Genomic DNA, 13,023 nt, shown 5'->3' with positions numbered 1-13,023 from the left:
CCCCGTCCCAAACCGAAGAATTGGGTACACTGGGATTCGAACCCGTGTCCTCTTAGACAAAGGATCCCGAATCAAGCGCACCAACCCACTCGGCCAGGACGGCTTATCTATTTGTTAAAAAGGAGGCAACCAATTTTACCAGGAAGGGATCGATATTGAACTCGCTTTCTAGTTTCTAAATTAAAATATTGTGGTTAGCAAGGTCAAAGGCTTTCTGAAGGTCAATGGAAATTAAGTTTAGCCAGGAATTAGGCTCTTCGAGGATTTTCCCTATGTGGTCAATAAGAGAAACGAGGTAGTGGGAAGTATAAGTTGATTTTAGGTTTCCGAATTGCTTCAGGTCAGTAAGAGGTAGGATTTTTTCCTTCAGCAAATCTGCAAGGAATCCTTCATACAATTTTGAAAAAATAGGAGTAAGCGTAATAGGTCGAACGCCTCCAAAGCCAGGCTTTTCGTTCAATAGGTCGAACGCCTTCAAATCTAGGCTTCCACAGCCCCTCCCCTGGGGACTGTGGGTGAGTTAGTCAGCCCCAAAGACATGGTTATTATGTTTTTCGACTATGCTGAGGAAAATGGCTATCTCAAAATTTTGATCCGTTGACTTTGGGAAAAAATGACTGTGGGAGGGGGCCTAGGTGCCCTCCAATTTTTTAGGTCACTTAAAAGGGCACTAGAAAACTTAATTTCTGTTAGAATGAGCCCTCCTGCGACATTCTAAGACCACTTGGTCGATACGATCACCCCTGGAAAAAAAACAAACAAATAAACACGCACCCGTCATTGGTTTTCTGGCAAAAAATACTAAGTTCCACATTTTTGTAGATATGAGCTTGAAACTTCTACAGTAGGGTTCTCTAATACGCTGAATGCGACGCTGTGATTTTTGTTAAGATCCTCTAATTTTTAGGGGGTGTTTCCCCCTATTTTCTAAAACAAGGCAAATTTTCTCAGGTTCGTAACTTTTGATGAGTAAGACTAAATTTAATGAAACTTATATACTTAAAATCAGCTTAAAAATCTGATTCTTTTGCTATATCTAGTAGTATCAAAATTCTATTTTTTAGATTTTCGTTTATTATTGAGACGGGTCGCTCCTTTCTACAGTTCGTTACCACGAACTGTTTGATATTAGAATTAAACCTTTAGCCACCTTATAATATATTAAACGCTAAATACATATTAAATACGTTCAATACCTTGTGGCAATTACATGTTTCTCATCGTAATATAAAAATATTATATTTGGATGCCTACTGGTTCAGAAATCTTAACCCACTACCCTACTGCGCGTGTGGGCGGTTCTGACAGACAAAAAGTTGAACGTAATTGATGAAATCAGGTTTCAATCTGGGCTTTTAGCCTTTTGTTAAAATAGGTTCTGACTATAACTGAAGAAAAAGAAAAGAAGAAGTAGAGTAGTATTCTGAAGAAGAAAAAGTAGAATATTATCCTGAAGAAGAACAAGTATAATAGTATTCTGAAGAAGAAGTAGAGTAATCTTCTGAATAAGAAGTAGAGGAGTGTTCTTAAGAAGAATAAGTAGAGTAGTATTGTGAAGAAGAAAAAGTACAATAGCATTCTGAAGAAGAAAAGTGTTCACCAATAAATACAAAATGGAAATACAATACTCTTATTCCTCCTCGAAAGGTTCCATGGCCAGGGATACAAGGGGGATACTATAAAAATACAATGTAAGCAACCACATAAAAAAAAAACAGAAGAATAGGCTAATAACACATAAAATGAAAAAGATAACATACATGAGGCCTGGGAGTCAAAGTGCAGAGAAGACAACCTTACATCATGAACAAACACTCAGGGGACATCGACTCCTATGAGGAAAAGAAATCATTTATATTAGTACATGTTGTATGTTTATTTGCTATGATTGTTTATTTAGTTTCTTAGTCTTTATAGTAGAATCCAAAGCACGAGAGACATTATGAGCCCAAAGGACGAGAAACTTGCCGCTGTTCTCTGTATCCATCAGAACGCTATCAAATACAAAATCAACGTGTTCCCGACTATAGCCTTCCTTAAATCCAAATGGATTGTCTGGATTTGACCAAGCCTTATTTACGTCCTTAATTACTAATTAAATAAAAAAAACTAATTTTTTTTAGCTGAAAGTAAGGAGCGACATTAAAACTTAAAACGAACATAAATTACTCCGTATATGAAATGAGTTGTCCCCTCCCCAATCCCTCGCTCTTTACGCTAAAGCTTTTAATTGTTTTAAAAAGTAGCATTGTGGCAAAGAGTCAAACTTTAGCGTAAAGAGCGAGGGATTGCGGAGGGGACATCCATAGCTTAGGTAAGCTTATTACCATCTATCATTATTATGTATGACAGTCAGGTTTGTCTCAGAGAATATATATATATATATATATATATATATATATATATATATATATATATATATATATATATATATATATATATATATATATATATATATATATATATATATATATATATATATATATATATATATATATATATATATATATATATATATATATATATATATATATATATATCCCGGTCGTCATTTATATATCCCGCCTGTGCCCCCGGCGTCCCCGTTGTAGTTGTGCCCCTGTGTCCTGGTCGTCATTTATATTCCCTGTGTCCCGGTCGTCATTTGTGTCCCGGTGTCCCGGTATGTAATTTCATCAGTTGACAAATATGACGTCAGTCGACAAACAACTTCATGACGCATACAGCTCAATCCTTATAATGACGTCAGTCGACAAACATGACGTCAGTTGACACAGAAACATGACGTCACTCGACACACACACAGACAACTTATTTTTATATATATGGATGTCCTGGTGTCCCGGTAGTCATTTGTGTCCCGATGTCCCGGTCTGTAATTTCGTCAGTCGACAAACATGACGTCAGTCGACACACAAACATGACGTCACTCGACACAAACACAGACAACTTATTTATATATATTTATATATATATATATATATATATATATATATATATATATATATATATATATATATATATATATATATATATATATATATATATATATATATATATATATCTATATATATAAAAATAAGTTGTCTGTGTGTGGATCTGTGGATCAGGTGACGTCACCTGAAAAAACTGGATCAGGTGACGTCAAAACTGAAAAAACTAAAAAAAGGCAAAAACTACCAAAAAAACTAAAAACTAATAAAAAAATAAAAAAGCTAAAAAACTAAAAAAACTAAAAAAAAGGCAAAAACTACAAAAAAAAACTAAAAACTAATAAAAAAGCTAAAAAACTAAAAAAACTAAAAAAAGGCAAAAACTACAAAAAAAACTAAAAACTAATAAAAAAAATAAAAAAGCTAAAAAACTAAAAAAACTAAAAAAAGGTAAAAAACTAAAAAGTAAAAACTAAAAAAAACTAAAAAAAGGAAAAAACTGAAAAATAAGCTAAAATAAAGGTAAAAACCAATAAAAAACTTAAAAAAAACTGAAAAAACTAAAAAAAGGCAAAAACTACAAAAAAAACTAAAAACTAATAAAAAAAAGTAAAAAAGCTAAAAAACTAAAAAAACTAAAAAAACTAAAAAAAGGTAAAAAACTAAAAAAAATAAAAAATAAAAAAAAACTAAAAAAAAGGAAAAAACTGAAAAATAAGCTAAAATAAAGGTAAAAACCAATAAAAAACTAAAAAGAAAAAACCACCGGGACACAGGGAGTATAAATGACGACCAGGACATAAGTAAAAAAAAACTAACAAAACTAAAAAGAAGGTAAAAACTACAAAAACACTAAAAAGAAAAAAAAACTAAAAACTAATAAAAAAACTAAAAAATCTAAAAATCTAAATAAACTAAAAAAGAAAAAAAGGAAAAAAATAAAGGAGCAAAACAAAACTAAAAAACGAATGTATATACAGACCGGGACACCGGGATAAAAATGACGACCGGGACACAGGGAATATAAATGACGACCGGGACACAGGGACACAACTACAACGGGGACACCGGGGGAAACAGGGGGATATAAATGACGACCGGGACAGGGAATGGTCGATTAGCAATCACCATCAACAAAGCTCAAGGGCAATCATTAGAATCATGAGGTATAGATCTGAATACAGATTGTTTTCCAATGGACCATTATATGTTGCATGTTCAAGAGTCGGTAAACCTGACAATCTATTTATATGCAAAGACAATGGGACAGCAAAGAATGTTGTATATTCGCAAGTTTTACGTAGTTAAAACCATATATATATATATATATATCTATATATATAAAAATAAGTTGTCTGTGGATGGATGGATGGATGGATGTGTGGATGGATGTGTCAGGTGACGTCACCTGAAAAAACTGGATTAGGTGACGTCAAAACTGAAAAAACTAAAAAAAGGCAAAAACTACAAAAAAAACTAAAAACTAATAAAAAAAATAAAAAAGCTAAAAAACTAAAAAAACTATAAAGGTAAAAACCAATAAAAAACTAAAAAAAAAACTGAAAAAACTAAAAAAAGGCAAAAACTACAAAAAAAAACTAAAAACTAATAAAAAAAGTAAAAAAGCTAAAAAACTAAAAAAACTAAAAAAACTAAAAAAAGGTAAAAAACTAAAAAAAATAAAAAATAAAAAAAAACTAAAAAAAAGGAAAAAACTGAAAAATAAGCTAAAATAAAGGTAAAAACCAATAAAAAACTAAAAAAAAAAAGGAAAAAACTAATAAATGACGACACTCAAAGAGAAAGCGACCAGGACAAAAAACTAAAAAAAAAGGCAAAAACTACAAAAAAACTAAAAACTAATAAAAAAAATAAAAAAGCTAAAAAACTAAAAAAACTAAAAAAAGGTAAAAAACTAAAAAAACTAAAAACTAAAAAAAAACTAAAAAAGGTAAAAACTAAAAGAACTAAAAAAGAAAAAAATAAATGACGACACTCAAAGAGAAAGCGACCAGGACAAAAGGAATGTTCGATTAGCAATCAACAAAGCACCGGGACACAGGGAGTATAAATGACGACCAGGACACAAGTAAAAAAAAAAATTAACAAAACTAAAAAGAAGGTAAAAACTACAAAAAAACTAAAAAGAAAAAAAAACTAAAAACTAATAAAAAAACTAAAAAATCTAAAAATCTAAATAAACTAAAAAAGAAAAAAAAAGGAAAAAAATAAAGGAGAAAAACAAAACTAAAAAACGAATGTATATACAGACCGGTACACCGGGATACAAATGACGACCGGGACACAGGGAATATAAATAACGACCGGGACACAGGGACACAACTACAACGGGGACACCGGGGGAAACAGGGGGATATAAATGACGACCGGGACAAAAAAACTAAAAAGAAATAAAAACTAAAAACTAATAAAAAAAACTAAAAAATCTAAAAATCTAAATAAGCTAAAAAAGAAAAAAAAAGGAAAAAAATAAAGGAGAAAAACAAAACTAAAAAACGAATGTATATACAGACCGGGACACCGGGATACAAATGATGACCGGGACCCGGGACACAGGGAATATAAATGACGACCGGGACACAGGGACACAACTACAACGGGGACACCGGGGGAAACAGGGGGATAACCTGACAATCTATTTATATGCAAAGACAATGGGACAGCAAAGAATGTTGTATATTCGCAAGTTTTACGTAGTTAAAACCATATATATATATATATATCTATATTCACAGGTGGGACATAGGGACACAACTACAATGGCGCGTAACTATTATGGCGCGTAACGACTTACGCGCGCGGGGGGGCTTGGGGGGGGCGCGAAGCGCCCCCACCAACTAGGTGTTGGGGTGGCGCGAAGCGCCACCCCAACAGCTAGTATATATATATATATATATATATATATATATATATATATATATATATATATATATATATATATATATATATATATATCTATATATATAAAAATAAGTTGTCTGTGGATGGATGTGTGGATGGATGTGTGGATGGATGTGTCAGGTGACGTCACCTGAAAAAACTGGATTAGGTGACGTCAAAACTGAAAAAACTAAAAAAAGGCAAAAACTACAAAAAAAACTAAAAACTAATAAAAAAAATAAAAAAGCTAAAAAACTAAAAAAACTATAAAGGTAAAAACCAATAAAAAACTAAAAAAAAAACTGAAAAAACTAAAAAAAGGCAAAAACTACAAAAAAAAACTAAAAACTAATAAAAAAAGTAAAAAAGCTAAAAAACTAAAAAAACTAAAAAAACTAAAAAAAGGTAAAAAACTAAAAAAAATAAAAAATAAAAAAAAACTAAAAAAAAGGAAAAAACTGAAAAATAAGCTAAAATAAAGGTAAAAACCAATAAAAAACTAAAAAAAAAAAGGAAAAAACTAATAAATGACGACACTCAAAGAGAAAGCGACCAGGACAAAAAACTAAAAAAAAAGGCAAAAACTACAAAAAAACTAAAAACTAATAAAAAAAATAAAAAAGCTAAAAAACTAAAAAAACTAAAAAAAGGTAAAAAACTAAAAAAACTGAAAACTAAAAAAAACTAAAAAAGTTAAAAACTAAAAGAACTAAAAAAGAAAAAAATAAATGACGACACTCAAAGAGAAAGCGACCAGGACAAAAGGAATGTTTGATTAGCAATCAACAAAGCACCGGGACACAGGGAGTATAAATGACGACCAGGACATAAGTAAAAAAAAAAACTAACAAAACTAAAAAGAAGGTAAAAACTACAAAAAAACTAAAAACTAATAAAAAAGCTAAAAAACTAAAAAAACTAAAAAAAGGCAAAAACTACAAAAAAAACTAAAAACTAATAAAAAAGCTAAAAAACTAAAAAAAGGTAAAAAACTAAAAAAACTAAAAACTAAAAAAAACTAAAAAAAAGGAAAAAACTGAAAAATAAGCTAAAATAAAGGTAAAAACCAATAAAAAACTAAAAAAAAGACTGAAAAAACTAAAAAAAAGGCAAAAACTACAAAAAAACTAAAAACTAATAAAAAAAGTAAAAAAGCTAAAAAACTAAAAAAAATAAAAAAAACTAAAAAAAGGTAAAAAACTAAAAAAAAATAAAAAATAAAAAAAAACTAAAAAAAAAGGAAAAAACTGAAAAATAAGCTAAAATAAAGGTAAAAACCAATAAAAAACTAAAAAGAAAAAAAGGAAAAAACTAAAAAAAAATTTCATCTAAAAAACTAAAAAAAAACTAAAAAAGGTAAAAACTAAAAGACAAAAAAAGGAAAAAAATAAATGACGACACTCAAAGAGAAAGCGACCAGGACAAAAGGAATGTTCGATTAGCAATCAACAATGCACCGGGACACAGGGAGTATAAATGACGACCAGGACATAAGTAAAAAAAAAAACTAACAAAACTAAAAAGAAGGTAAAAACTACAAAAAAACTAAAAAGAAAAAAAAACTAAAAACTAATAAAAAAACTAAAAAATCTAAAAATCTAAATAAACTAAAAAAGAAAAAAAAAGGAAAAAAATAAAGGAGAAAAACAAAACTAAACAACGAATGTATATACAGACCGGGACACCGGGATACAAATGACGACCGGGACACAGGGAATATAAATGACGACCGGGACACAGGGACACAACTACAACGGGGACACCGGGGGAAACAGGGGGATATAAATGACGACCGGGACACCGGGACAGGGAATGGTCGATTAGCAATCACCATCAACAAAGCTCAAGGGCAATCATTAGAATCATGAGGTATAGATCTGAATACAGATTGTTTTCCCATGGACCATTATATGTTGCATGTTCAAGAGTCGGTAAAACCTGACAATTTATTTATTTGCAAAGACAATGGGACAGCAAAGAATGTTGTATATTCGCAAGTTTTACGTAGTTAAAACCAATATATATATATATATATATATATATATATATATATATATATATATATATATATATATATATATATATATATATATATATATATATATATATATCTATATTCACAGGTGGGACATAGGGACACAACTACAATGGCGCGTAACTATTATGGCGCGTAACGACTTACGCGCGCGGGGGGGCTTGGGGGGGGCGCGAAGCGCCCCCACCAACTAGGTGTTGGGGTGGCGCGAAGCGCCACCCCAACAGCTAGTATATATATATATCTATTTTCACAGGTGGGACATAGGGACACAACTACAATGGCGCGTAACTATTATGGCGCGTAACGACTTACGCGCGCGGGGGGGCTTGGGGGGGCGCGAAGCGCCCCCACCAACTAGGTGTTGGGGTGGCGCGAAGCGCCACCCCAACAGCTAGTATATATATATATATATATATATATATATATATATATATATATATATATATATATATATATATATATATATATATATATATATATATATATATTTATATATGTGTGTGTGTGACAGTCAGGTTGGCCCCTAAATATATATATATATATATATATATATATATATATATATATATATATATATATATATATATATATATATATATATATATATATATATATATATATATAATATATTCTCTGAGGCCAACCTGACCGTCACATATATATATATATATATATATATATATATATATATATATATATATGTATATATATATATATATATATATATATATATATATATATATATATATATATATATATATATATATATATATATATATATATATATATATATGTATATATATATATATATATATATATATATATATATATATATATATATATATATATATATATATATATATATATATATATATATATATATATATATATATATATATATATATATATATATATATATTTATATATTAGTTACACGCCATTGTAGTTGTGTCCCTGTGTCCCACCTTTGAATATAGATAGATATTTATATGTTTTTAATTACGTAAATCTTGCGAATATACAACATTCTTCGCTGTCCCATTTTCTGTGCATATAAATAGATTGTCAGGCTTAACGACTCTTGAACATGCAACATATAATTGTCCATGGGAAAAAAATCCGTATTCAGATCTATACCTCATTATTCTAATGATTGCCCTTGAGCTTTGTTGATGGTGATTGCTAATCGAATATTCCCTGTGTCCCCGTCGTCATTTATACATCCCCCCTGTGCCCTCAGCGTCCCCGTTGTAGCTGTGTCCCTTTGTCCCGGTCGTCATTTATATTTCCTGTGTCCCGGTCGTCATTTGTGTCCCGGTGTCTCAGTCTGTAATTTCTCTTTGAGTGTCCCGGTCGTCATTTATATTCCCTGTGTCCATTTATATTCCCTGTGTCCCGGTGTCCCGGTCGTCATTTGTGTCCTGGTGTCCCGGTCTGTAATTTCTCTTTGACTGTCCCGGTCTGTATTGTCATCTTATAATGACGTCATATACAAAGCCTTATATACTTATATCTTGCGAATATACAACATTCTTCACTGTCCCTTTGTCTGTGCATATAAATAGATTGTCAGGTTTACCGACCCTTGAACATGCAACATATAATTGTCAATGGGAAAAAAAAACCGTATTGAGATCTTTACCTCATTATTCTAATGATTGCCCTTGAACATTCCCTGTGTCCCGGTCGTCATTTATATATCCTCCTTTGCCCCCCCCCCTGGCGTACCTGTTTTATTTGTGTCTCTGTGTCCCGGTCGTTATTTGTGTCCTGGTGTCCCAGTCTGTAATTTCTCTTTGAGTGTCCCGGTCGTCATTTATATTCCCTGTGTCCCGGTCGTCATTTGTGTCCTGTTGTCCCGATCTGTAATTTCGTCAGTCGACAAACATGACGTCAGTCGACAAACAACTTCTTGACGGAATAATGCTTAATCTTCATAATGACGTCAGTTGACACACAAACATGACGTCAGTCGACAGACACACAGACAACTTATATATATATATATATATATATATATATATATATATATATATATATATATATATATATATATATATATATATATACATATATACATCACTCGCAACCCCATAATTTTGCTACGTGACCCCAAATGGGGTCGCGACCCATAGTTTAAGAAGCCCTGGTCTAAAGGAACAACATTGCCGGCTATCTTTTTTTTGAACAGAAGCTCATCTCCTGTTATCTTTTTTTGTATTATCATTATTATCATTATCTTTTTTTTTTCGGAACAAGAGACAACGTATCAACTTTGATTTTTCATTTACATATTAAACAAAATATAACCTATTACAGATATAAATTGATACGCTAGTGAAAAATTAAAATTTTGCTAACGCGTAGCGATTAACTACATAAACATTCCCAAAGACATCCTACACTAAAAATAATAATAAAAAAAACCTACATCAATGTTTGTAGAAGCAACTTACACTAAATAAAATAATAATGTAAAAGAAAAAAAAAATCATCTTCTCTCAAATACCCCCAGGGTAACAACCCTCATCCAAATACTTCTCTCTCGACCCCAGACCCTTCAACTCAATCCTTCCTCCAGCCCTGTAGCCCACTTCAATTCCCTCCCAAATAAAGAAATAATTCCCCAACAAATACTCTTTTAATCTTTTTTCAAAGTGTTGGAGGTGCTCAGTCTCCCTAACACTCACAGGATGTGAATTCCCCACAGAAGGGGCAAGATACTTCAAATTAAAACCAGATCTTACACTATTTTGAACATCAACAACCAAGGTATCACATCTTCCTGTATCATGGTCATGAATAGAACTTCTAAAACGGTAACACTCATTCTACATTCCCGGGACTAGATCATGCACATATTTAAACACAAACAGTGCCACTTGATATTCCCTTATCTATCCAACAGTGAGTAGCCTTAGAGACTTAAAGCATGCTCTAGTGTTTCTAACATTTTTTATGTACTTCCCAAATATTATTGCTGCTTTATCTTGTAGAATTTGCGCACACTTGTAATTAACATAAAAATTTCTGCTCCAAACTGAACATCTGTATGATACATACAGGTAGATTATTGCAAAATATATGCGCGAATATCATAAAAACGTATCATGTCCACGTAAACTAGATAAGGTAAAGGGCCCAGCACAGAGCCCTGAGGTACACCACACTTCACAGGAAAAGAAAATGAGACTACATAATTTAAAACGACTTTAACGGTAAAGATAGCTCTCAAACCAAGTTAGGCAAACTCCATTTATTCAAAAATAGTCTATTTCTCATTCGATGAAGCAATACTTGGTAGTCAACAATGTCATACACTTTTCAAAACTCGATAAAAATATACTTAGGTACATTACATAAGTTTAATGCACAGTTAACCCTTTTGAACCAGTTGTTTTAAGGCGTGCGTCGTGGAATGACCCTTACGAAACCCAAACTATGTCTGACCCAAAAGCCTATTCATCTGAAGGAAATTATATAGCCGTTTATGAGCCACTTTCTTCAGTATCTTTAAAAAGATGGGTAGAATTGATATGGTCTCCAGTTTTCTATATCTGACTTGTGACCACTTTTTTGAAATGGAATGACCTTCGCCACCTTAAACTGCACAGGAAAACTTCCCTTTTCAAGGAAAAGATTAATGATAAAAACTAGACAGGGAAGAATATATTCTAAAATCACTTTAAGAGCTCGAAGGGACAAACCATCAAACCGGCAGAATTATGCTTAAGTTACTGCACAACTTTACGGACTTCTTCACTCGTGCACCAATGAAATTCCATGTTTCAAGTTTCCGCATGGACGTCATTAATAATTGTGTTGCGAGAGCAACACTTTGGTGTTGTCGTGTTTTTTTTTCTTTCTTTTTTTCCTAGCACCCGATTTCAGCTTATTCCTAGAAAGTTGTAAGGGTCTAACCTTTGTGGTTCTTACGGAAAGTATGGAACTTAGGCCGGATTGATGAATATGACTTTGCAATTTGGAAAGTTTCGTAGAACTCTTGCCTGGGGCCAAAAGTATATTGTTTCTAACCAATTCTGTTCGTGATTTCAGCTGAATTTATCATTCCGATTTTGCACTTGGAATTGCGATAGAGAAATGGTATTAGATGTGTCTCATAAACTTTAGAAGTTTTCGCATGCTAAAGAAACTAGAATTTATCTTTTGCTCCTTACTAAGTGATGACGTTAGAAACTTGGCATACGGCAAAATTCAACTTTTGAACTAAGACAGATAATATTTTTTTTCGACATCAGTCGATAGCTCTAGATGAGCTGATCAAAGTACATGTCATCCATTTTTTGGTAGAAAAATTCCCTCATGAGATACATCAGTTTGAAAGTTTAAAGGGTTGACAACTTCAGTGGTAAGGTATACACTGAAAAAAAAATAGGCCGATATAAAAATGGTATCAGATGTGTCTCTTAAACTTTAAAAGTTTTTTCATAATTAAAGAAATTTGAGTTTATCCTTTGCTCCTTTCTAAGTGATGACGTTAGAATCTCGGCGTAGGGCAAAAAAGTCAACTTTTGAACTAAAACAGATCGATTTTTTTTATGGCACTTGGTATTAACCAAGTGACATATAGCAATCAAAACTTGAAAAATGAGGTATTTTTAACTTACGAAGGAGTGATCGGATCGTAATGAAATTTGATGTTTGGAAGGATATCGTGTTTCAAAGCTCTTATTTTAAATCCCGACTGGATCTGGTGACATTGCGGGGAGTTGGTGGGAGGGGGGGCTAAAATCTTTGAAAACGCCTAGAGTGATGGGATTGGGATGAAGCTTGATGGGAAAAATAATCACAAGTCCTAGATATGTGATTGACATAACTTGAACAGATCTGCTCTCTTTGGGGGAGGGTTAATTCTGAAAAATTAGAAAAAAAGAGGTTTTTGACTAACGAAGGAGTAATTAGATTTTAATGAAATTTGATGTTTGGAAGGAAATCGTGTCGCAGAGCTCTTATTTTAAATCCTGACTGGATCTGGTGAAATTGGAGGAGTTGGGGGGGGGGACCTAAAATTTTGGAAAACGCTTAGAGTGGATGGATCGGAATGGAACAGGGTGGGACAAATAAGCACAACTCCTAGATACGTGATTGAAATAACCGGAACGGATCCGCTCTCTTTAGGGGAATTGGGGG

The 13,023-nt window shown here is 32.1% G+C and overlaps 1 long non-coding RNA gene across 1 annotated transcript; it reads left to right on the top strand.

Moving 5' to 3' along the window:
* The first annotated feature begins 5,895 nt into the window (after nt 1–5,895).
* On the top strand, nt 5,896–7,588 carry LOC136035620 (uncharacterized). Its single transcript, XR_010619484.1, has 2 exons — nt 5,896–6,239; nt 7,027–7,588. It is a non-coding gene; the product is annotated as an uncharacterized LOC136035620 (long non-coding RNA).
* The last annotated feature ends 5,435 nt before the right edge of the window (nt 7,589–13,023 follow it).

The sequence above is a fragment of the Artemia franciscana genome, chromosome 14 (genome assembly GCF_032884065.1).
Source record: "Artemia franciscana chromosome 14, ASM3288406v1, whole genome shotgun sequence".
Classification (NCBI taxonomy): domain Eukaryota; kingdom Metazoa; phylum Arthropoda; class Branchiopoda; order Anostraca; family Artemiidae; genus Artemia; species Artemia franciscana.
The sequence above is the reverse complement of the archived record's forward strand: the minus strand, read 5'-3'. Positions and strand labels throughout refer to the sequence as shown.